Source organism: Leucoraja erinacea, chromosome 1 (genome assembly GCF_028641065.1).
Source record: "Leucoraja erinacea ecotype New England chromosome 1, Leri_hhj_1, whole genome shotgun sequence".
NCBI classification, from domain to species: domain Eukaryota; kingdom Metazoa; phylum Chordata; class Chondrichthyes; order Rajiformes; family Rajidae; genus Leucoraja; species Leucoraja erinaceus.
In genome coordinates, this window is record NC_073377.1 from 86,272,222 (window position 1) to 86,294,098 (window position 21,877).

Consider the following 21,877-nt stretch of genomic DNA (forward strand, 5'->3'; position numbering starts at 1 on the left):
ATGTGGAGTCATGCTGGTGTTTGGGCAGGACTGATGTCAATTCCCCATGATGATACTAACCTATTGCTCACCCGTCCCTGGCCATTTATAAGATGGCAGGTTATGTGACAAGCATTGATAATATTTAAACTTGCACAGTCGGTAGTCTAGTCTGAATTTATAATTTAAAGTGGGTGATCCAACTGTGAAAGGAGGAAGAAAGATCTGCCTCCAACACAGCAGAACTTTTCAGTGTATTACTTGTCAGTGAGCAGCAGCATTGACTTTCCACCCACTCTGCAGATGTTCTGACAACTGCTCTTGCTCCTCCATTCTATGACCGGCCAATCCTCCCCTCCAATCTTAGTCAAGCCAGAGCCACATTCTACCAGTAATCCCTTGAACCTCCAACATTTGTACCTCCCAGCTGCCAAACCCGCACCTGATCACACCCACTCTTCCCCAACCCTCGCCAACCCCCACAATGTTTGTGCTGAACATGATTGCAAGATAAATTAATCTCATCTGCTTTCAAATGGTCCATATCCCTGCATTCCCTTATATCACCCCATTCCCTGCATATCCATGTGCCTACCTAAAAACTTCTTAAAGGTCAATATCATATCTGTAGCCACCACTACCCCTGGCAGCACATACAGGCACCTGCCACTCTTGGTGTAAAAAAAACTTGCCTGTACATCTTCTTAAAACATTGCTCCTCAGGCCTCAAAGTTACACCCTACAGTATCTGACATCTCCACCATGGGAAGAAGGTCTGACTGTCTACCCTGTCTACACCTCTCATAATTTTATACATGTCTATCTTGGGTTCCCTCAAGCTCTGCTATCATAGAGAAATCAACAAGTTTGTCCAATCTCTCCTTGTAGTTAATACCCCCTAATTCGGCATTCCTCACCCCCTTCCTCTAATGGGGAGACCAGAATTGCATGCAATATTCAAAATGCAGTCTAACCAAATTCTTATATAGCTGACTGCTGACTTATTCCTGACTCATACTCAATCCACAACCAATCAAGACTGGCATACCACATGCTTTCTTTACTCTTTCTATCCCACTAGGGGCACTGCATTGATGGCAGACTCTGCCTACAGTCTGTTCGATTTTCTATCTTTTTTAAATTTTTAGTCTGTTTTAAAAGTATGGTTCGGACGTTTATTTAGTATTTCTATGTGGGGGAGTGGGGTAGGGTAAGGGGGAAACCGTTTCCCAGTCACTTCCTGGTGAGGATGCGACTATTCTCTGAGTCGGGTCCTCGCCCCGTTCCTCGCGGCCTACCTACTGGATTGGCACGGCCTCTCCTGCCGGGGACTGAACCAAAGCTTCAGCAGCGGCGCAGCACTGGATTCACCGCGGAGCGGGTGATGCCTTACCTGGATCGCCGTTTGAAGCTCCGGAGATGTTCTAATTACCAACTCGTATGAAACAGCAATGAAAACAGCCCAGAACGTCCTCTCAGTCTTCCTCAAAAAATGTGGAAGCAAGCAAGGAGAAGAAGATTACAGACCGCTGTTTGAAAACTTTGTACATTGCGGTGCAGTGGTTTGCAGAGTTTCCAGCGCGGGCGGCACTGACATCAACATCACGGAGTCCTGGGATCCCTTTGCCAAGGGTCGCCAGCGTGAATCTCTGCCCAGCTCAGCCTGTGGACTTCGGGAGCCACGGACTCCAGGGTAGGAACTGGCCGATTCGGATGTCCAAGCTGCTGAGGTTGTTCTCCCGTTCCGACGTCGGAGTTCCATCATCCCATCGAGAGGGCCTGAACCTCGGCGAGAGGGCCGCCCATTGCGGTGACAGCGAGGGGTTCAGGAACCCCCTGACCACGGGTGAACAACAGAGGAGGATAACTGAGCTTTGGTGCCTTCCCTCGCAGTGGGAAACTTTGATCCCGCTGTGCGGGGATGTCTGTGTTAAAGACTGTCGTGTTCTGTGCTCTTTTTTATTCGTATGGCTGTATGGTGACCACACCATTCACTGTACCAATTGGTACATGTGACAAACAAATCTCTCTTGTCTCTTATCTACTTGTGTTGCCACTTTCAGGGCTATCCATTAATTTGAGAAATCCTCTCTGTACACTATTAACTGCAATTTGTCAGTGTTGCACTGTTTAGGTAAATGGAAGAATTAATATTAATGAATATGTTTGTGTTTGAATCTGGAAGTTTGTTTATTTTGCCATTGTTATCAGGGTAAGAGTGCTGAACCAAACCAACAACCATGTTGCTTAATTTGATATTAATTCTATAAGAAGAATTCTAGCATTCTATGTTTAGTAACAACCAGTAGAGAGCAGCAGTGCTGTGTTTAATACAAACCCATTCTCATTATAGTGAGAAGTGTAATGGGCCTGTCCCACTTGGGCGTCATTTGCCCATCATTTACGCAACATAATTTACACGTCACAACACGCACGTGATGCACACATCGCATGCATTATGCACGCATGGTGCGTGGTGACGTAGGCAGTGACGCGCGGTCACACGCGGTGCCCCAGGATTTTGGGATTCATAAAATCTTCACATGCCACCTGCATGACGTGCAAATGACACCCAAGTGGGACAGGCCCTTTATTGTCCCGAGGAAGCATCTTTCAGCAGAATTTCTCAGAATTTCGCTAACTGCTAATACAGTTACATCAAAAGTTGCAATTACGTATAGCACAACTGTATTCAAGTAGCTTTTTAAGTTAGAATTAAAAGGTTTCAAAATACTGAATAAGATATCCTCATAAAGCTAAGAGGATACAAATGCTAATTGTAATGGCATATTACCATTATTAAGCTAGTATAATAGTAGCCAAGCAGACAATGGTTTGATAATTGGGCTTGATCTTCCAATGACCGTGCTCATCAGAAGATCCAGTGTTTCACCAGCGTGTTCCTAGGGCCAGTCTTCCATCTGGAGTCCACCTTCCAATTGACCTGCAAGACCTTGTATAGTGTAAGGGAACTGCAGATGCTGGTTTAAACCTAAGAGAGTCAAAAAAAGCTGGTATAACTCTGCGGGACAGGCAGCATCTCTGGAGAGAAGGGATGGGTGACCTTTCAGATTGAGACTTCTTCAGACTAGTTAGGGATAAGAGAAACAAGAGATATAGATGGTGATGTGGGCAGATAAAGAACAATGAATGAAAGACATGCATAAAAGTAACAATGGTAAAGGAAGATAGATACAAGATACAAGATACAAGATAAATTTAATTGTCACGTGTGCCAGATGGCACAGTGAAATGAATTCCCATACAACCATACAATAAAAATAAACAGGACTCAACACACTATAGAATTTAACACAAAACATCCCCACACAGCAGAATCAAAGCTTCCCACTGTGTGGGAAGGCACCAAAGTCAGTCTCTTTCCTCCACTGTTCCCCGTGGTCAGGGTCTCCCCAAGCCCTCCGCAGTTGCAGCTACGGGCGGCCCGATGTCCAGGACCGCACGCCGGGATGATACCAGTCCGACGTCGGGGCTGCGGGACGTCCTCAGCGGCGTGGACACCAGAGTCGGCCCCCTCCTACCGGAGTCGGCGGCTTCCAAGGTCCGTAGGCCGCACCGGGTGGAGACTGCTGCTGGAGACCGTCTACAAGGCGCCCCAGGACTCCTCGGTGTTGTTCAGCGCCGCCCGCGTAGGAAGCTCTCCGCACCAGAGCTTCACGATGTTGGAGCAACGGCCCAACGCTCCGGAGGTCCAAACGGCGACCCAGGTAGGCATCGCCCGCTCCGTGGTGACTCCAGCGCTGCGCCGCCGCTGTAGCAGCCCTGGTCCGGTTTCCGGTCCCCGGCAGGAAAGGCCGCTCCGATCCAGCTGGTAGGCCGCGAGGTGGGGGGCAAGGACGCGACTCGGAGAAATAGTCGCGTCCCCGCCAGGAAGAGGCTGAGAAACGGTTTCCCCCTTACCCTGCCCCCCTCCCCCACATAGAAAAGTAAAAGTTTCCCCCTAAAACAGACTTAAGACTAACTAAAAATAATAAAAAAGATAGAAATTACATACAGGCTGTAGGTAGAGGCTGCTGCCAGGGCAGCGCCCCTAGTGGAAACAGGCCATTGTAAGCTTTGTAGGTAAAAATGAGAAGCTGGTGCGACGGGTGGGGGAGGAATAGAGAGAGAGGGAATGCCGGGCCTACCTGAAGTGAGACAAATCAATATTCATACCACTGGGCTGGAAGCTGCCCAAGCGAAATATGAGATGCTGTTCCTCCAATTTGCATTTAACCTCACTCTGACAATGGAGGAGACCTAGGATGGAAAGGACTGTGTGGGAATGAGAAGGAGAATTAAAGTGTCCAGCAAACGGGAGATCAGGTAGGTTCAGGCGGGCTGAGCGAAGATATTCCACAAAACGATCGCCTAGTCTAGGCGTTTGTTCTCGCCGACATATAATGTTGACAACGCCCAGAGGATTGTCGGCTGCCCTCTCCTTACCTTGGAGGACTTACACAGTTCCCGCTGCACCAAAAAATCCCAGAGTATCATAAAGGACATTTCCCACCCCGGACACTCCCTGTTTGAACTGTTGCCGTCAGGCAGACGGTACAGATCTACAAGGACAAGGACGAACAGACTAAAAAACAGTTTTTACCCCACTGCTATAAAAGCACTAAATGTAGCCGCCAAGGAACGCAGGGGCGAGACATACTAAGGGACTGTGGTTCACTGTGAAATTGACAGAAGGATGGAGGGTTGGGTGTTTATGCGTGCTATTTTCATGATATTTATTTTAGTTGTTTATCTTTTAATATTTTACCTTGTATGTATCGTTAGCTTTTAGAAATGTTTGAATGGTGCACTGACTGGCTGACATTTTTAAATTTCGTTGTACATGGTTCAGGTTACAATGACAATAAAGAAACTATTCTATTCTATTCTATATAAGAATCCACGTGTTGAACAACGAATACAGTAGATGAGGTTGGAGAAGGTGCAAGTGAACCTCTGCTTAACTTGAAAGGACTTAGTCGAGGGAGGAGCTATAGCGACAGGTTGCATCTTCTGCGGTTGCTGGGTAAGATACCTGCGGAGGAGGTGGTTTGGATGGGAAGCGATGAGTTAACCAGGAAGTTGACGAAGGAACGGTCTCTATAGAAGGTGGAAAGGGGTGGAGATGGGAAAATGTGGCTACTGGTGGGATCCCGTTGGAGCTGAATTTTGGAGAATTATGTGTTGTATGTGACGGCTAATGGGGTGGAAGGTAAGGATAAGGGGACTGTCTCTGTTGTGACTAAGGGGAGGGGGAGCAAGGGCGGAGCTGCAGGGTACCGAGGAGAAATGAGCGAGGGCCTCATTTATGATGGGAGAGCGGCACACACGTTCCCTAAAGAATGAGGACATCTCGGATATTCTAGTAAGGAACACCTCATCTTGGGCGCAGATGCCGCATAGACAAAGGAATTGGGATTAGAGGATTGAGTCTTTGCAGGAAGCAGGGTAGGAAGAAGTGTAATCGAGATAGTTGTGGGAGTCAGTGTGTTTGTAATAGACATCAGTCAATAGTCACTTTCTTCTGATGAAGACTGTGAGATCAAGAAAGACCTCGTATTGTGCAGATTTCTTCTGTCCATACAAGTTCAGCTCTGCCCCTGAATGACTGACTATCACTGAGGCCTAGTCCCAGGTTCACTGGCCGTCAAAAGCTGTCACTGGACTGTAATGGGGTAACACTTTTGTCAAATTTTAGCTGGAAATTATCTAGGTCTGCCCTGATCAAGTTTTGATTAGCTTCAAGGATAAGTTGTGCTCCGAGGATAAGCATTGAATTATATCTGTGAATGTACAGGGACCAAAACAACATTTGGACCACCTTGGGATCCCCACCCTCTGCAGAAATAATCAACATCAAAGCTTACTGGTGCCAGCTCCAGCCTAGTCTTCAAACATTAAAGGTGCACTGCGTCAGGATGTGTGTTTAATGTTCAGCAGCTTGCCAGGTGAATATAAATTAAGCTGGAGCCTCAAACCAGGACCTGCAATCCACCTCTGTCATTTAGGCTTCCTTATTAACCTCCTCCTGCTCTTGGCCAAAGATAAGCCCTCTTCCATCCCAGCATTTCAATGTCGTGGCTCAAAATAATACTGGGTGGACAACGAGCAGCAAAGATTGTCCACCAACCCAGGGACTGGAAGAGTCCGCTGTGATCCTGACCTCGATGGAGAATTTTGTGCATAATTTATCATTCAAATGGAAACTTTGCAACATTGATGGCAGACGAGTGGAGGAGAAGCACATACACATCCAAACCCAAATTACTCTTTTACTCCCTATAGCAAAATACTGCAGATACTGCCTGACCCGACAAAGCAGATACAACATTCTCTAACAGTCGAAGTAGATAAACCTGTAAGGGATGCTGATTGATTATGATTACCTTCAGAGTCAATTTCACTTCAGTTCCCTAAATTTGTAGGGGTCAAGTCAGAGAGGCTCCTAAAATATCACCCATCAATAGTTATTTCTTAGTTATTTCCTTAGTTATTTCCATTGCACATTCCATTATTCAAGCTATTTGGAGTGAAGTTTGTTTTGGTCAGATGCACAAAATAAGTATCAGGGAAATAAAGATATGTTTATGATGCCGAATCAATTTCATTTCTGACAACTTAACTCAAAATAAATGGTGGGGTGGATTGTTTTAATAGGTTGTGGATTTATAATTACCTATGGTGAAATACATCTTTGAGTATTGGAGTCTACTTATTCTGGGCTTCGTGGCAAGGTCAACAATTATTGCCCATCCCTAATTGTCGTGATGGTAAAACCCTTCTTGAGATGCTGCAGTCTTCCATGTGATGGTACTCCCCCAATGCAGCTTGGCAAAGAATTCCAAGGTTTAGTTGTAAGATGGTGTGTGACTTGAAGAGGAATCTGCAGGTGGAGATTCTCCTATATGCTTGCTGCCCTTGCTCTTGTTGGCATTAGAGTCTCCAGGTTTGCTGTCAGATGAGCCCTAATGATAATTACAATGCATTTTGCAGATGGTGCATACTGCAGTCACTGTGCACTGGAGGTAGAGGGAAAGACTGTTTCTATATGCGGTGCAAATGAAGTGGACTGCTTTATCCTGGAAGGCATCAAGCATTCTAAGAGTTGTTGACATTGCACTAATTTGGGAAATTGAAGGGTATTGCATCACACTCCAGATATATGTCTTGTTGAGAGTGGAAACACTTTGCGGTTTCAAGAGATGAATCTCTCACAGAAGAATACCCAGCCATTGACTTGTATTTGTCCCACAGTATGTGAATGGCCCAGATGTCTATCCACTCAAGATAACCCCTGGATAGACATAACATTCTGGAGTAACTCAGTGGGTGGTTGCCGGGGAGTCGCCTTCATGGTCGTGAGGAATTCCCACATTTTGGGAACTAGTTGCGGCCTCATTATGGTCACCGCGTATTTTCAACATGTTGAAAAATTAGCGGCGAACAGAATGAAGCCACAATGAAGAGTAGCGAGAATTCTCATGCCGTAGATGGGTCGCCAGTAGTGGGTTGCCAGGAGGTCAAAGGTTCTCGTAGGTTGTAGCCGGTGCTGACCGGTGAATTTCATTGACTCATTGGGAAAAAAAACATAAGCAGTAATTTTCAGAACCAAGGATAACCAACCGGTAATGTAAAATGTCCGCCGAGCTTCACAGCCGTGTATCTCTGTCTTCTTAAAAGTTGTCTCCACTCCTTCTCCCTCGTTCTCCCACCTTCTCCCCCCTCTTCCCCCTCTTTTAAAGGACTTACCGTACACTGTGCTTTAGCCGTCTTAATTAGAGCGCCAACCTCAGTATCACCTTGGCTTTGCACCATGTGAATTTCACTCAGACAGCAGTCCCCCCGCTTGCCCTGTCCCCCGCCTGCATAACGGGCTGATGAAAGAAGCGATGTGTGTGTGTGTGTGTGTGTTCCACACTGATAGTCGGCGGCAGTCGCCAGAAAGATCGCCTATGTGGGACAGGCCCATAATGCACAGCCCTCACAAAATTCTGCAGGATTGAATGACCGATGGTCCACAACCTCAACCATCTGCTTTATGTGAGATATGCCTCCTACCTCTGAAGTGCTTTCCCTTTACTGTACATTGATGAGTTTTACTGGGTTATTTTGATGTAACATTCAGTCAAATGCTACCTCGGTCAAGATAAATTGTTCTCATTCCATATCTTAGACAATAGACAATAGACAATAGGTGCAGGAGTAGGTCATTTGGTCCTTCGAGCCAGCACCACTATTCAGTGACCATGGCTGATTATCCACAATCAGTACCCCGTTCCTGCCTTCTCCCCATATCCCCTGACTCCGCTATCTTTAAGAGCCCTATCAAGCTCTCTCTTGGAAGCATCCAGAGAACCGGCTTCCACTGCCCTATGAGGCAGAGAATTCCACAGACACACAACTCTCTGTGTGAAAAAGTGTTTCCTCATCTCTGTTCTAAATGCCTTACCCCTTATTCTTAAACTGTGGCCCCTGGTTCTGGACTCCCCCAACATCGGAAACATGTTTGCTGCCTCTAGCATGTCCAAACCCTTAATAATCTTATGTTTCAATAAGATACCCTCTCATAAACTCCAGAGTATACAAGCCCAGCCGCTCCATTCTCTCAGGATATGACAGTCCCGCCATCCCGAAATTAACCTTGTGAACCTACGCTGCACTCCCTCAATAGCAAGAATGTTCTTCCTCAAATTAGGGGACCAAAACTGCACACAATACTCCAGGTGTGGTCTCACTAGGGCCCTATACAACTGCAGAATGACCTCTTTGCTCCTATACTCAACTCCTCTTGTTATGAAGGCCATCATGCCATTTGCTTTCTTCACTGCCTGCTGTACCTGCATGCTTACTTTCATTGACTGATGAACAAGGACCCCCCAGAATCCGTCCCAACTTGACACCATTTAGATAATAATCTTCCTGTTTTGGCTACCAAAGTGGATAACACATTTATCCAAATTAAACTGCATCTGCCATGCATCTGCCAACTCACTTAACCTATCCAAGTCACCCTGCATTCTCATAGCATCTTCCTCACAGTTCACACTGCCAGCTTTGTGTCATCTGCAAATTTGCTAATGTTACTTTGAATCCCTTCATCTAAATCATTGATGTATATTGTATATAGCTGCATTCCCAGCACCGTGCCTAATGGGCTGTCCCACCAGCATGCGACTGCATTCGGCGAGCGCGACCTAATGTGGTCGCTTGAGCCGTACGGCCTCGCGGGGCCTTCGATCGCCGGAGCCGTATGGAGTTGTGCGGGGCTGGTTATGGCCGACATCGCGCGGGGCTCCGAAAAACTGACACTGTCCAAATATTCCGCACGGCAACGGCCTGTCGGCCCGCAGCCGCATTGAGACCGTATGCAGCACCTCGACGGGTGTGTGCAGCGTCTCGACGCCGTACGCAGCATCTTGACGGCGTACACCTAGCCTGTGGCATTGTGCGATGACGTCACCGCCCGGCGTGCCGATGCATGATGACGTAACCGCCCGACGCCGTGCGACGTCCAAATTCAATCGTCCTGCCTCCTGCCCAGCTGATTGGAGAGTATGATGTCGGGACCAGCCCCGCACAACTCTAGGCGGCTTCGCGGTTGGAAGTGGGACCGGCCCCGTGAGGCCGTACGCCTCAAGCCACCACGTTTGGTCGCGCTAGAAGCATGCAATCGCATGCTGGTGGGACATGCCCTTTACGGTACCTCACTAGTCACTGCCTGCCATTCTGAAAGGGACCTGTTAATCCCTACTTTTGTTTCCTGTCTGCCAACCAATTTTCTATCCATGTCAGTAATCTACCCCCATGTCAGCAATCTACCCCCAATACCATGTGTCCTAATTTTGCCCACTAATCTCCTATGTGGGACCTTATCAAATGCTTTCTGAAAGTCCAGGTACACCACATTCACTGGCTCCCCCTTGTCCATTTTCCTAGTTACATCCTCAAAAAATTCCAGAAGATTAGTCAAGCATGATTTCTCATTCGTAAATCCATGCTGAATCGGACCGATCCTGTTACTGCTATCCAAATGCGCCATTATTTCGACTCCAACATCTTCCCCACCACCAATGTCAGGCTAACTGGTATATATCAGCCATGATCATATTGAATTGCGGTGCAGACTCGAAGGGCCGAATGGCCAACTCCTGTACCTATTTTCTATGTTCCGTTTCTATAAATCTTGCATTCAGCTGTAACCATTGCTCTTGACAGTTTCTTGATATCACAAGGAGCAAACCAAATTAGCTGAAAGCTAAACGCTAGCTTCTGTGATGTTCAGGACCTCAAGAGGAAGCCGATGTGGACCATGTATTCGGCACATCTGGATGAACATGCTTGCAAAGCCTTGCCTGTACCACACACATGTTGGGTCTACCATCACTGAGGATGGGGATATTCTTGCAACCTCCTCCTCCTGTTAGGCCTTGAATTTTCCATTGACATTCTCAACTTAGTGTGACAGGACTACAAAACTTTGACCTTATCCAGTTGCAAGATCGCTCTGTCTATTTCATGTTGTTCTTTTGTCATTCACATCATTCTGTGCTGCAGCTTCACCAGTTTGGCACCTCATCTCTTGAAGGTATACTTATTACCGGCATGCCCTTCTGTATTCCTGTCTCAACATGGGTTGATTCCTTGGTTTGATTGTAATATAATGGCGTGCAAACACAGCATGATATCTTTACCATTATACTAACGCAGTCAGGCAATTTTAAGAAATAATTGCTATGCGATTCAGGGACAAAATGGACAATGTAATGGTGTTTTGGGAAGAACTGAAATTGAGATGGCAAGTGGTTTTCCCATTGAATATTGAAATAAGATCTGGAGTCTGCAAATTATGAGCAGGTTCTTTGCACAATGTAAGGGACACAATGCTGAAATGATTACTATCTCACTGGGCAATTGGATACTTTATTTGTGTATTTCAAACTGCACTGATCAGACTTATGGAGGTTGAAATTCATTTTAGACTGCAATTCAAAACTGGCAATTGCAAATTGACAGATAGTTTTACTCTCTGCTTAATCTTCTTTTCCATTTATCTTTCCATTTTGCACTATCACCCAAGACAAAATTTATAATTCAGGATCGATTTTGATTGCTCTGAAGCTTTGAGGTGTACAATTTTACAGACAATACTTTATACTTAAATGAACCAGCCAAGATTTGATTGTTTGCGAGAGTTTTGTGATTGGATGAAGATTTAGTTCAAAATCGTTGTATCTGAAAATCATACAAAGTGATGGACTTACTAATAAGTAATGTGACATCATCCATCATTGTGGTTTTGAACGTGAGATTAATTGTTATTTCTTCAAAAGTTTCTGGTCCGCAATTTATGCATTGCAGATCCACATGCTCAGATCAGATTATTTGCTGGAAGTTCCGTTTATTCTGCAAATCAATATTTTGTTCATTATATATTCGGAAATAGGCACATGAACTTCATGGTTCTGTGCAGAAATAACGTGGTCGATTAACCTCTACATCTAAAATGCTAAATGCGTAACAAATTGCATAATGAATATGCTCCAGAAACATTTTAACCTATTACTTTTCTATGGTGCATCAATTTGCTTCCGTGCCATTACATTTCTCATTAGTGTGTTTTGGATATGCTCTGATTGCTCTTCCACATCAACAGGGTATGATGGGACAAAAACTGTGGCCTATGACCCTTCCCTTGGCATTGCTGCTTACATTTATTGCAATGTGCAAATTGGGCTTGGTGAGAAGAGAAAAGGGAAATTAGGTGCTGTTCTTTCATATTACTTTGGCCCATCAAGTCCATGCTGGCTCTTGAGCACATCCATCAATCTCTTTCAACCACCTTTCACCCTAACCTATTCTCTCTCATGTAGTGTCATACAGCATGGAAACAGGCCCTGCGACCCAATTTGTCCATGTACTAAAACATTGCCCATCTACACTAGTCCCACCTGCTGATGTTTGGTCCATATCCCTCTAACTACCAAGACCTCAACGGTGGAACAGGCGGAGGATGATAGCTGACTTTAGTGGAGTGTCACAACGGCTGCAAAGGCAGGTGAAGGCTGCAGCAGAAAAGGGTCCAAGTCATCTTGGACTCCATGCCACTGGATTCTGACCCAGATCTGTCAAGAACCTTGTGGTGACTATCTGTGCACCAGTTTCCCCACGTTAAACAAAGTCACGTACAGGCGTCCTCCCAAAAGAGTCATACTCATTTCGAGCGACCACCAATGATCCCTCTAAATATATCCTATCCATGAATCTGTCTCAGCAACCCCCTATGGCAGCTTGTTCCATACATGTACCACACTTTGTGTAAAGAAATTCCCCTCAGGTTCCTATTAAATCTTTCACTCCTCACCATAAACCTATACCCTCTGGTTCTCGATTCCCCTTACCTGGGTAAAAGACTCTGTGTATTCTATCTATTCCTCTCATGATCTTGCACATCTCTGTCAGATCACCCCTCATCCTCCTGCCCTCTAAAAATTAAAGTCCTAGCTTGCTCAATCTCTCCCGAGTCCTGGCAACATCCTCGTAATTTTTTTCTGCACACTTTTCAGCTTAATAACATCTTTCCCATAATAGGGTGACCAAAACTGAACACAATGTGGCCTCACCCATGTCTTATACAACTATAACGATCACCAAACCTCTATACTCAATACTCTGACTGATGATGGCCAAGTTTCAGTCTTCTCGAACACCCTATCTATCTGTGAAACCATTTTCAAGGAAAAACATACCATAAACTAGCCCAAATCTTCCCCCAATCACTTATACCAGGGGTAATTTACTGTGACCATTTAACCTACCAGCATATCTTTGGGATGTGGGAAGATATCAGAGCATTCGGGACTTGAACACTGCCACATACAAAGCCATGCTGACTGTCCCTAATTTACCAAATCTCTTCCAAATGGGAGTAAAGCTTATCCCAAATAATCTCATCAATAGTTTATCACTGATGAGAGGCTCATCGGACTATAATTCCCTGGAATCTTTCTACTACCCTTCTTAAACAAAGGAAAAACATTAGCTACTCTCCATTCCCCCAGGACTTTGCCTTCGGTTTGAGAAGATGCAGAGATTGTTGCTTTCCTCTCCTCTCCTCCTCTCTAGTCGCTCCATAACCCAAGCTAGATCCCACCAAGCTCTGGGGATTTATCCATCTTAAAGCTCTTCAAGAGCCCCAACACCTCCACTAGTGGGAGAGTCTAAGAATAGAGGCCATAGCTGCAGAATTAAAGGATGTTCTTTTAGGATGAGGAAACATTTATTTAGTCAGAGGGTGCTGAATCTGTGGAATTCTTCGCTACAGAAGGCTGTGGCTAGATCAGTGAATATTTGTAAGGCAGAGATAGATAGATTCCTGATTAGTACAGGTGTCAGAGATTATGGGAGGAAGGCAGGAGAATGGAGTCAGGAGGGAGAGATAGATCAGCCATGATTGAATGGCCTAATTCTACTCCTATCACTTATGATCATTTAATCTTAAATCAGCCTTGTATTTTATTATTCTGTACACTGATCTCATCATCTCCATGACCTTCTTGGTGAAAATAGATGCAGAGAATTTGTTTAATACCTTACCTACCTCCCCTGACTCCAAGCACAAATTTGCTCCTTTATGCTCAAATGGTCCTACATTCTCCCTGGTTACCCTCTTGTTTTTAATGTAGGTAAAAAAAAGCCTTGGAACTTTCTTTAATACGACTCACCAAAGCCATTTCCTCGCCCCTTTTGGCCCTCCTAATTACTTCCTTGACGCATATTAAACGCATATTAATAATTAACCAATGTTTATCATCCTTTCGTAAATTACTGTTGTATATACTGCATGTAGTGCCTACCAAAAAGTCATGATTGCAACCAATTTTTGCCATGTGATTTATCTTGTATCGGCAGTCAACTCTGCGTAGTACTGCTGTCGTCTGTCAGGGGAATATGGTACAATTGTTCTTTTAGTCTTAACATATTAATTTTAAACATCCATCAAACTCAATTTCCCCATCAACTACACATTATTTTCTTTAAAAAAGGTCCATTAAATGGGAAGCCAAAATCTCATACACTAATGCACCTCGCACTTTTCATTGTCAGGTTCATTTATCATTGCCAAGATCACTGTTTAGACTGAAACCATGAATTGAAACCTTGATGCTGTTGCATTGTATTTTAGTTAATATCCACGTTTGGGAGATATAGGCGATTTGGTGGAGGGCGAGTTGGAATTAAGTTATGGATCTGTGGATCTAAATCACATTTTCATCACATCTGTTTTGCTTTCCAGCATCATTTGCATGTTATTGTCTGCAAGCTTGTTTCTGAGATGTTTAAAATTGTCTTTAATTTTGCGCATTAGTACTATATAAATCGCTTTTATTGCCAAATCATTATTCAACAGAGCATAGGATTCTCTAGATAAATACAGACATGCTGAAGCCATCATACTCAGTCCCCAACACAAATACCACAGCCAGATTCAGGGATAGTTTCATACCTGCTTCTTCCCAGCTGTTTCAGGCCGCTAAACCATCCTACCAACAACAAGAGAACAGTTCTGAGCTACTTTCTACCTCATTGGAGACCCTCAGACTATCTTTGATTGGACTTTATCTTGCACTAAATGTTATTAGAATCCAGTTAGTTCCACGCCATTGTGCCTGCAATGTCATCCTTTTCAAGCACTTATCTCTAGGCCCTTTGAAAGTAATTATTACATTTGGCTGTAGAAAACATTGTCAGAAATGAATTCCTTGTAAGTGGAAAATTTGAAAAGTGCCATGAAGAACCCATTGTGCTCCAGCATTAGTTTGTTCCTTCAGTTTGGTCTTGCCTGTGATATGAATAGATATGAAAACTCATGGGTAAAAATGACAAAAACCTAAATTTATACCCTATTGTAGTGGAGATCTTGGAGCTAATGTTAATTTATTCTGCCCTGATTAATTGGCAGACACACAATGGTATTGGGTCACTCACCACAGATAAAGATATTAACATTTTTAGCATCTTGACTAGGATCACGTTTACTTGGTGGCAAAGGCACAAATCGCTTGAGTTATTCAGATCAAGGTTGCCACTTCAAGGTCGGCACAGGAGCAACAGTTGAAGGAGCGAGTGCGGGGATTGGCTGCAGAATCTAAATCAGCTCATTGGTAAGTTAGTTAATTAGTTAATTGATTAGCAAATAAAAGTAGGGCTTGGTCTTGGGGAAGTGGCCGGTTGTGAGCAGCCTTGTTGAGGTGAAGTGTGAGTCTTCTGTGAGGAGGCTACATTTATTCAGTTTTGTGTTCAATTTAAGTAAAACTTATTGGCGTGATGGCAGGAACATTGCTGCAGTGCGTTTGCTGCAGGATGTGGGAAGTCAGGGGTCACTGCTGGTGTCACTGACCTCTATACCTGTGGGAACTGTGTCCAGATGCAGCTCCTCAAGGACCGAGTTAGAGAACTGGAGCAGCAGCTGGATAACCTGCTGTCCATCCGGGAAGACGAAAGCTTCCTGGAATGGACCTACAGTCAGTTCGTCACTTCAAGAGTGCAGGAGGTGCGACGGTTAGAGACAGAGAGGAAGAGGATGAAACTCATGCAGGAGACCTCGGTGGAAGTACCTCTTGGGAGCTGTTGGGGCAGACGACATTTCCAGTCCAAGCAGCGGACAGGTCTGTAACTCGAAACCTGCCACTGTGACTTGACCAGCGAGACCAACATCAGGCAGAGCCATAGGGGTGGGTGACACCATTGTCAGAGATGCAGACAGGAGATTCTGCGGCGACAGGCAAGACTTGTGGATAGCATGTTGTCTCCCTGGTGCCAGGGTCTAAGTTGTCTTCGACCAACTTAAGCACATCCTCGAGAGGGAAGGTGAACAGCCGGAAGTAGTTGTGCATGTAGGCACAAATGACGTGGGTAAGAAGAGGAAGGAGGTTTTGCAATGTGAGTATAAAGAGTTATGTAGGAGGCTGAAAAGCAGGATCTCTAGGGTGGTTATTTCTGGGTTGTTTCCAGTACCTCGTGCTAGTGAGGGCAGAAACAGGGAGAAAGGGGATCTGAATGTGTAGCTGAGAAGTTGGTACAGGGGGCAGGGATTTAGATTTCTGGATCACTGGTATCTCTTCTGGGGTAGGGGTGACCTGTACAAAAGGGACGGGTTGCACCTTTATTAGAGGGGGACCGACATTCTGGGAGGCAGGTTTGCTAGTGCGACACGGGTGGGTTTAAATTAAATAGTGGGGGGGTGGAGTCAACAACGTGGAGTCAACAACGCGTATGCGTGCAATTAGCGGGAAAGAGAGTGTGGGAAAGTTCACGTTTAGACTAACAGGGCAGGGGGGTGGGAACCAATGCGGGGAGACTGAGGGCCATAAAAGGAAGACAAGCAACAGTTAGAAGGGAGATAAGAAAAACACACCTGAAAGCTTTGTGCCTTAATGCGAGGAGGATTCGTAATAAGGTGGATGAATTGAATGTGCAGTTAGTAGTTAAGGGATATGATATAGTTGGAATTACAGAGATGTGGCTCCAGGGTGACCAAGGTTGGGAGATAAACATGCAGGGGTACTCGATATTCAGAAAGAATAGACAGAAAGGAAGAGAAGGTAGGGTGGCATTGCTGGTTAAAGAGGAGATTAATGCAATAGCAAGGAGAGACATTAGCTTGGATACTGTGGAATCGGTATGGGTAGAACTGCGATAAAGCCAAGGGCAGATGCAGTTTAATGTGGATAAATGTGATGTTATCCACTTTGGTAGCAAGAACAGGAAGGCAGATTATTATCTGAATGGTGTTAAGTTAGTAAAAGGAGAAGTATAATGAGATCTGCCTGTCTTTGTTCAGAAATCACTGAAAGTAATCATGCAGATACAGTAGGCTGTGAAGAAAGCTAATGGCATGTTGGCCTTCATAATAAGAGGAGTTGAGTATAGGAGCAAAGAGATCCTTCTACAGTTGTACAGGGCCCTACTGAGACCACAACTGGAGTATTGTGTGCAGTTTTGGTCTCCAAATTTAAGGAAGCACATTCTTGTTATTGAGGGAGTGCAACGTAGGTTCATGAGGTTAATTCCCGGGATGGCGGGACTGTCATATGTTGATAGAATGTAGTGGCTGGGCTTGTATACACTGGAATTTAGAAGGATGAGAGGGTACCTTATTGAAATGTATAAGATTATTAAGGAATTGGACATGCTAGAGGCAGGAAACATGTTCCTGATGGTGGGGGAGTCCAGAACTGGGACCACAGTTTAAGAATAAGGGGTAGGCCATTTAGAATAGAGATGAGGAAACAGTATTTCACACACATTGTGAATCGGTGGAATTCTCTGCTTCAGTAGGCAGTGGAGGCCAATTCTCTTAATGCTTTCAAGAGAGTTAGATATAGCTCTTAAAGGTAGCAGAATCCAGGGATATGGTGAGAAGGCAGGAACGGGGTACTGATTGTGGATAATCAGGCATGATCACAGTGAATGGCGGTTCTGGGTCGAAAGGCCTACTCCTGCACCTATTGTCTATTGTCAATTTTCCATTGTCAGGTGCTTTACAGCAGAACAAAACAATCCTAACTGCTTTTGGACAAGTTGTGACACGCTGGCTAAGTACAGGATGTACTGTCATCATGTGACCTGGTGCAGTCTGCAGGGCTGGTGAAGATTAGAGTCCTTTATGAGCAAAAGCCATTAAGTTGGAAGTTATTAAATATGAACCGCAACATAAAGTACTGTCGCCATTCATTATTTCTTTGCAACTACAAAACATTAACAAGCTCTAATTTTTTTTTTTTAGAAGTTAAATGATACTCAAATTCAGATCACTTTCCCTTAATTCATTTTTCATTTAAAGTATGTCTGGTACATTTTATGCAGTTGTTAAAATGTAATTTAAATAGCTATGTGACTGCACTGATATGGGAATTCATCCAAAATATACATTCCATTTAGGATGTTACTTATAGGCTTGAATTTACACTTGGAAATTGTATTAAATTACTTGTGTTTAAACTTTATTTGCCCTTGAAGCACACAATAAACATGTAGACTTTGATTTTTTTGTTTAACAGTATTCATGAGTTTTCCCTCTTTCTGCTCCTCATTATATTTCAACTATTCGCATGGAATAATTTAAAAACGGCAAAAATGGGGGGGAAATCTATATTCACTTTTGTTGTGAGATAAGCTGAGGAATATCTGCTTTTGACAGTGATGAAGAATGCATCATTTCCAATGAGGGCATGAAATGATTTCAACAGTATGTGTTGATAGGTTTGCACTTTCTAAATGTGAATGACTGGCACCCTTTAAGTAGCTTATTTGAACTGAAGGTTGAGCTAACAATGTAATTATAATCTTCAATCAGCTTCCATGAGATAAATTCATTCATTTGTCTAATGTGATTTTACATCCAGTGAGGTCCGAGTAAAATTACAAGAGTTTTGTTGTTTTACTAATCTTGTTTTACTAATTTTCCTCCTTTGCTTTTTCATTCATCTTAGGTTCGTTTAATTAAAGCAGAATCCAATCGTTATTCTCTGTCCATAGATCAACTTGAAAGGAGATACATGACCTTTATAAATTCACAGTAAAGTTCTTTAACGTGCTGATTTTATGATTAATCATAAACCAATTCCCCCTTCGTTAATGCAAAAGTCTGACATTATTTCCTTTTATGAATTTTTCTTCTCTAATGTTGCATCTCCATAAAGATTCTTTCGGGACATCCAAAACCACTTTACAGTCAATACAGTTGTTTTGAGATGTAATCACCGATTGGCATCGGAAATGAACAGCTTCCCATCAGAATCTTGGGGTTTGAAAATTGTCAATTACACAGCTGATGAAAGGAGAGAGCAAAGGTAACCCTTTAATCATCCCCTGAAAGAGCAGTGGATGAATTACCCAACTTTGCAGCTGACTTAAATAATATGAAAGGCAAATACCTTGCAAGGTAATATTTTGTTTACAAAGGTCAGATATTCAACTTAACGAAACCTGTGCAGCTAATGTCTGCATTACATAGAGCTGGGGTAGTAGGTATTTAGCTGAACTGAAGTGGCAAATGATTGGAATATTCTACAAGTGTAACCTGTGCAAAAAATCCTCAGTGTGCCAGATGAGTGCTATAGCAAGCAAAACAATGGTCCTGAGATTTACTGGGAGATGGCAAAGCTTTTGGACAGAGTGAAAGCTTCAGAGTAATGGATCATGGCCAGGAAGGCAGAGACCTTGCTGCCTTTTTCAGCCGGGCATCTTCCTTTCATTCCACATTCAATTAGCATTGACTTTTGTTTATGGATTTAGCCAATAATGATCCCACAACCAATATCTTTGAAAGGATATCAACCCACTGTGTGGAAACTTACTGCAGAAAAATTGGTGCTGTTTTCTACTTCACTAAATGAACACACCTCGTGAGAATCACATTGGTTGTAAAACCCATTCAGAATTTGAGAAAGGCCCAATGTTTCCTTCCTTTCTAGTCGATACTCTCCATCCAGATATTAAGCTTAAAGGTTTCTCTAAAAATCTTAACAAAAACTAGAAAACAACATTTTTAGGCATCCAAATTTTAAATCTAGCTTGTCTATGTTTGTGATCTAAAAGCTAATGGAAAGCATATATGCATTGACAAATCCCCGAATCGTTAACTTCAGAGATACAGTGTGAAAACAGGCCCTTCACCCCACAGAGTCCCAGCCGACCAGCGATCAACCCGTACACTAGCACTATGGTACACAATTGGGGCAATTTACAATTTCTAGAAACCAATTAACCAACAAAGCTGCACATCTTTGGAGTATGGGAGGGAACTGGAGCACCCAGAGAAAACCCATGTGGTAACAGGGACAATGTGGAAAAACTCCATCCAGAGAGCACTTATAATCACGATTGAACCCCGGTCCCTGGCACTGTAAAGCAGCAATTCCGCCATTATCTCGTCCTGGCACAATGGTAGAGTTGCTGCCTTACAGAGCCAGAGACTCGGGTTCGATCCTGACTATGGGTACTGTCTACAGAGTTCATATGTTCTCCCTGTGATCGCATGGTGTTTTCTCCAGGTGCCCCAGTTTCCTCCCACACAAAGATGGGCAAGTTTGCAGGTTAATTGGCCTTTGTAAATTGCCCCTAGCGTGTAGGATGGGGAAAGTGGGATAATATAGAACTAGAGTGCAGGTTGGTCGGCATGGACTCGGTGGGCTGAAGGGCCTGCTTCCAAACTGCATCCCTAAACTAAACAATCTTTGGACATCATCCCAAACAATGATCACACCTCCAAAATATCTGAATGGGTAGAAAGAAAGAAAGCATTAGTGCCTTTCACAAATTCTGAAAGGGAATTACATCCTTTGATGCTCTTGTGAGGTGTGTTACATGTAGAATAGGAAACATGACACCCGCTGTCATGCAGCAAGATTCCATACGGTAAGTTTATGATCCTTTTAATCCCAACTCTCACATTCCTAGATCCTCTCTCCTCGCTCCACAGTCCTCAGTCATGGTACTTCCTGATCTCCCATCCCCACAATCCACTCTCCACTCACCAGCAACCCTCCCATTTGCAAATCCTTTGTGATCTGCTTTCTTTTAAGTGGTGGGGTGTTTGTGTCTAGAATGCCCACTGTGTGTAATGTACCTGTGTTAGATTTATCCGACTGTGTACAGCTGCTATCAGTCATCATGTTCCATTGAATGTGTAAGAAAGAACTGCAGATGCTGGTAAATTCGTAGGTAGTTCACAAAATGCTGGAGTAACTCAGCGGGTGAGGCAGCATCTCGTAGAGTCGGAGGGAAAGAAGAATCACAGTGGGGGAGCAGGGAGAGAGGATGTTGCTAAACTCTCGTCGGAGAGAGGAGGAGAACTTCTTCAAAGTAGACTTACCTTGAGGAAATTTTGCAGTGGAGTGGACAAAATGTGTAAGAAAGAACTGCAGATGCTGATAAAATCAAAGGCAGACACAAAATGTTGGATGCTGCCTCCCGCTGAGTTACTCCAGCATTTTGTGTCTGTCATGCTCCATTGGAAAGCTGCAAAAGGTCGTAACCACTGCCCAGTCCATCATTTGTTCTGACCTCCCTACCATCGAGGGGATCTATCGCTGTCGCTGCCTCAAAAAGGCTGCCAGCATCATCAAGGACCCACACCATCCTGTCCATACATTCATCTCTCAGCTGCTATTGGGTAGAAGGTACAGGAGCCTGAAATCTGCAACATCCAGATTCAAGACGTCCTCTACTTCCTGATCATGCTTAAGACTTCTCTCATTGTGTATAACATTGTCAATGAATGTTCAGTGATTGTACGAGGAAGAAAAACATTTGTTTGAGTACAGAATCTTTATGTTCCTGTTCGGTTGAAAGGAAACAGTAAAAATTGGAAAGAGCCCTGGTTTTCAAGGGAAATTGGACATCTTGTTCGGAAAAAGAGGGAGATCTACAATAATTATAGGCAGCATGAAGTAAATGAGGTGCTTGAGGAGTATAAGGAATGTAAAAAGAATCTTAAGAAAGAAATTAGAAAAGCTAAAAGAAGATATGAGGTTGCTTTGGCAAGTAAGGTGAAAGTAAATCCAAAGGGTTTCTACAGCTATATTAATAGCAAAAGGATAACGAGGGATAAAATTGGTCCATTGGAGAGACAGAGTGGACAGTTATCTGCAGAGCCAAGAGAGATGAGGGAGATATTGAACAATTTTTTTTCTTCGGTATTCACCAAGGAGAAGGATATTGAATTATGTGAGGTAAGGGAAACTAGTAGAGTAGCTATGGATACTATGAGGTTCAAAGTAAAAGAAGTACTGACACTTTTGAAAAATATATAAAAGTGGATAAGTCTCCAGGTCCTGACAGGATATTCCCTAGGACATTGAGGGAAGTTAGTGTAGAAATAGCCAGGGCTATGACA

The 21,877-nt window shown here is 43.9% G+C and overlaps 1 protein-coding gene across 2 annotated transcripts in view; it reads left to right on the forward strand.

Moving 5' to 3' along the window:
- Positions 1 to 21,877, forward strand: part of kcnip4a (potassium voltage-gated channel interacting protein 4a) — a 460,669-nt gene that overhangs the window by 285,296 nt on the left and 153,496 nt on the right. The gene's annotated exons all lie outside the window — the stretch shown is intronic.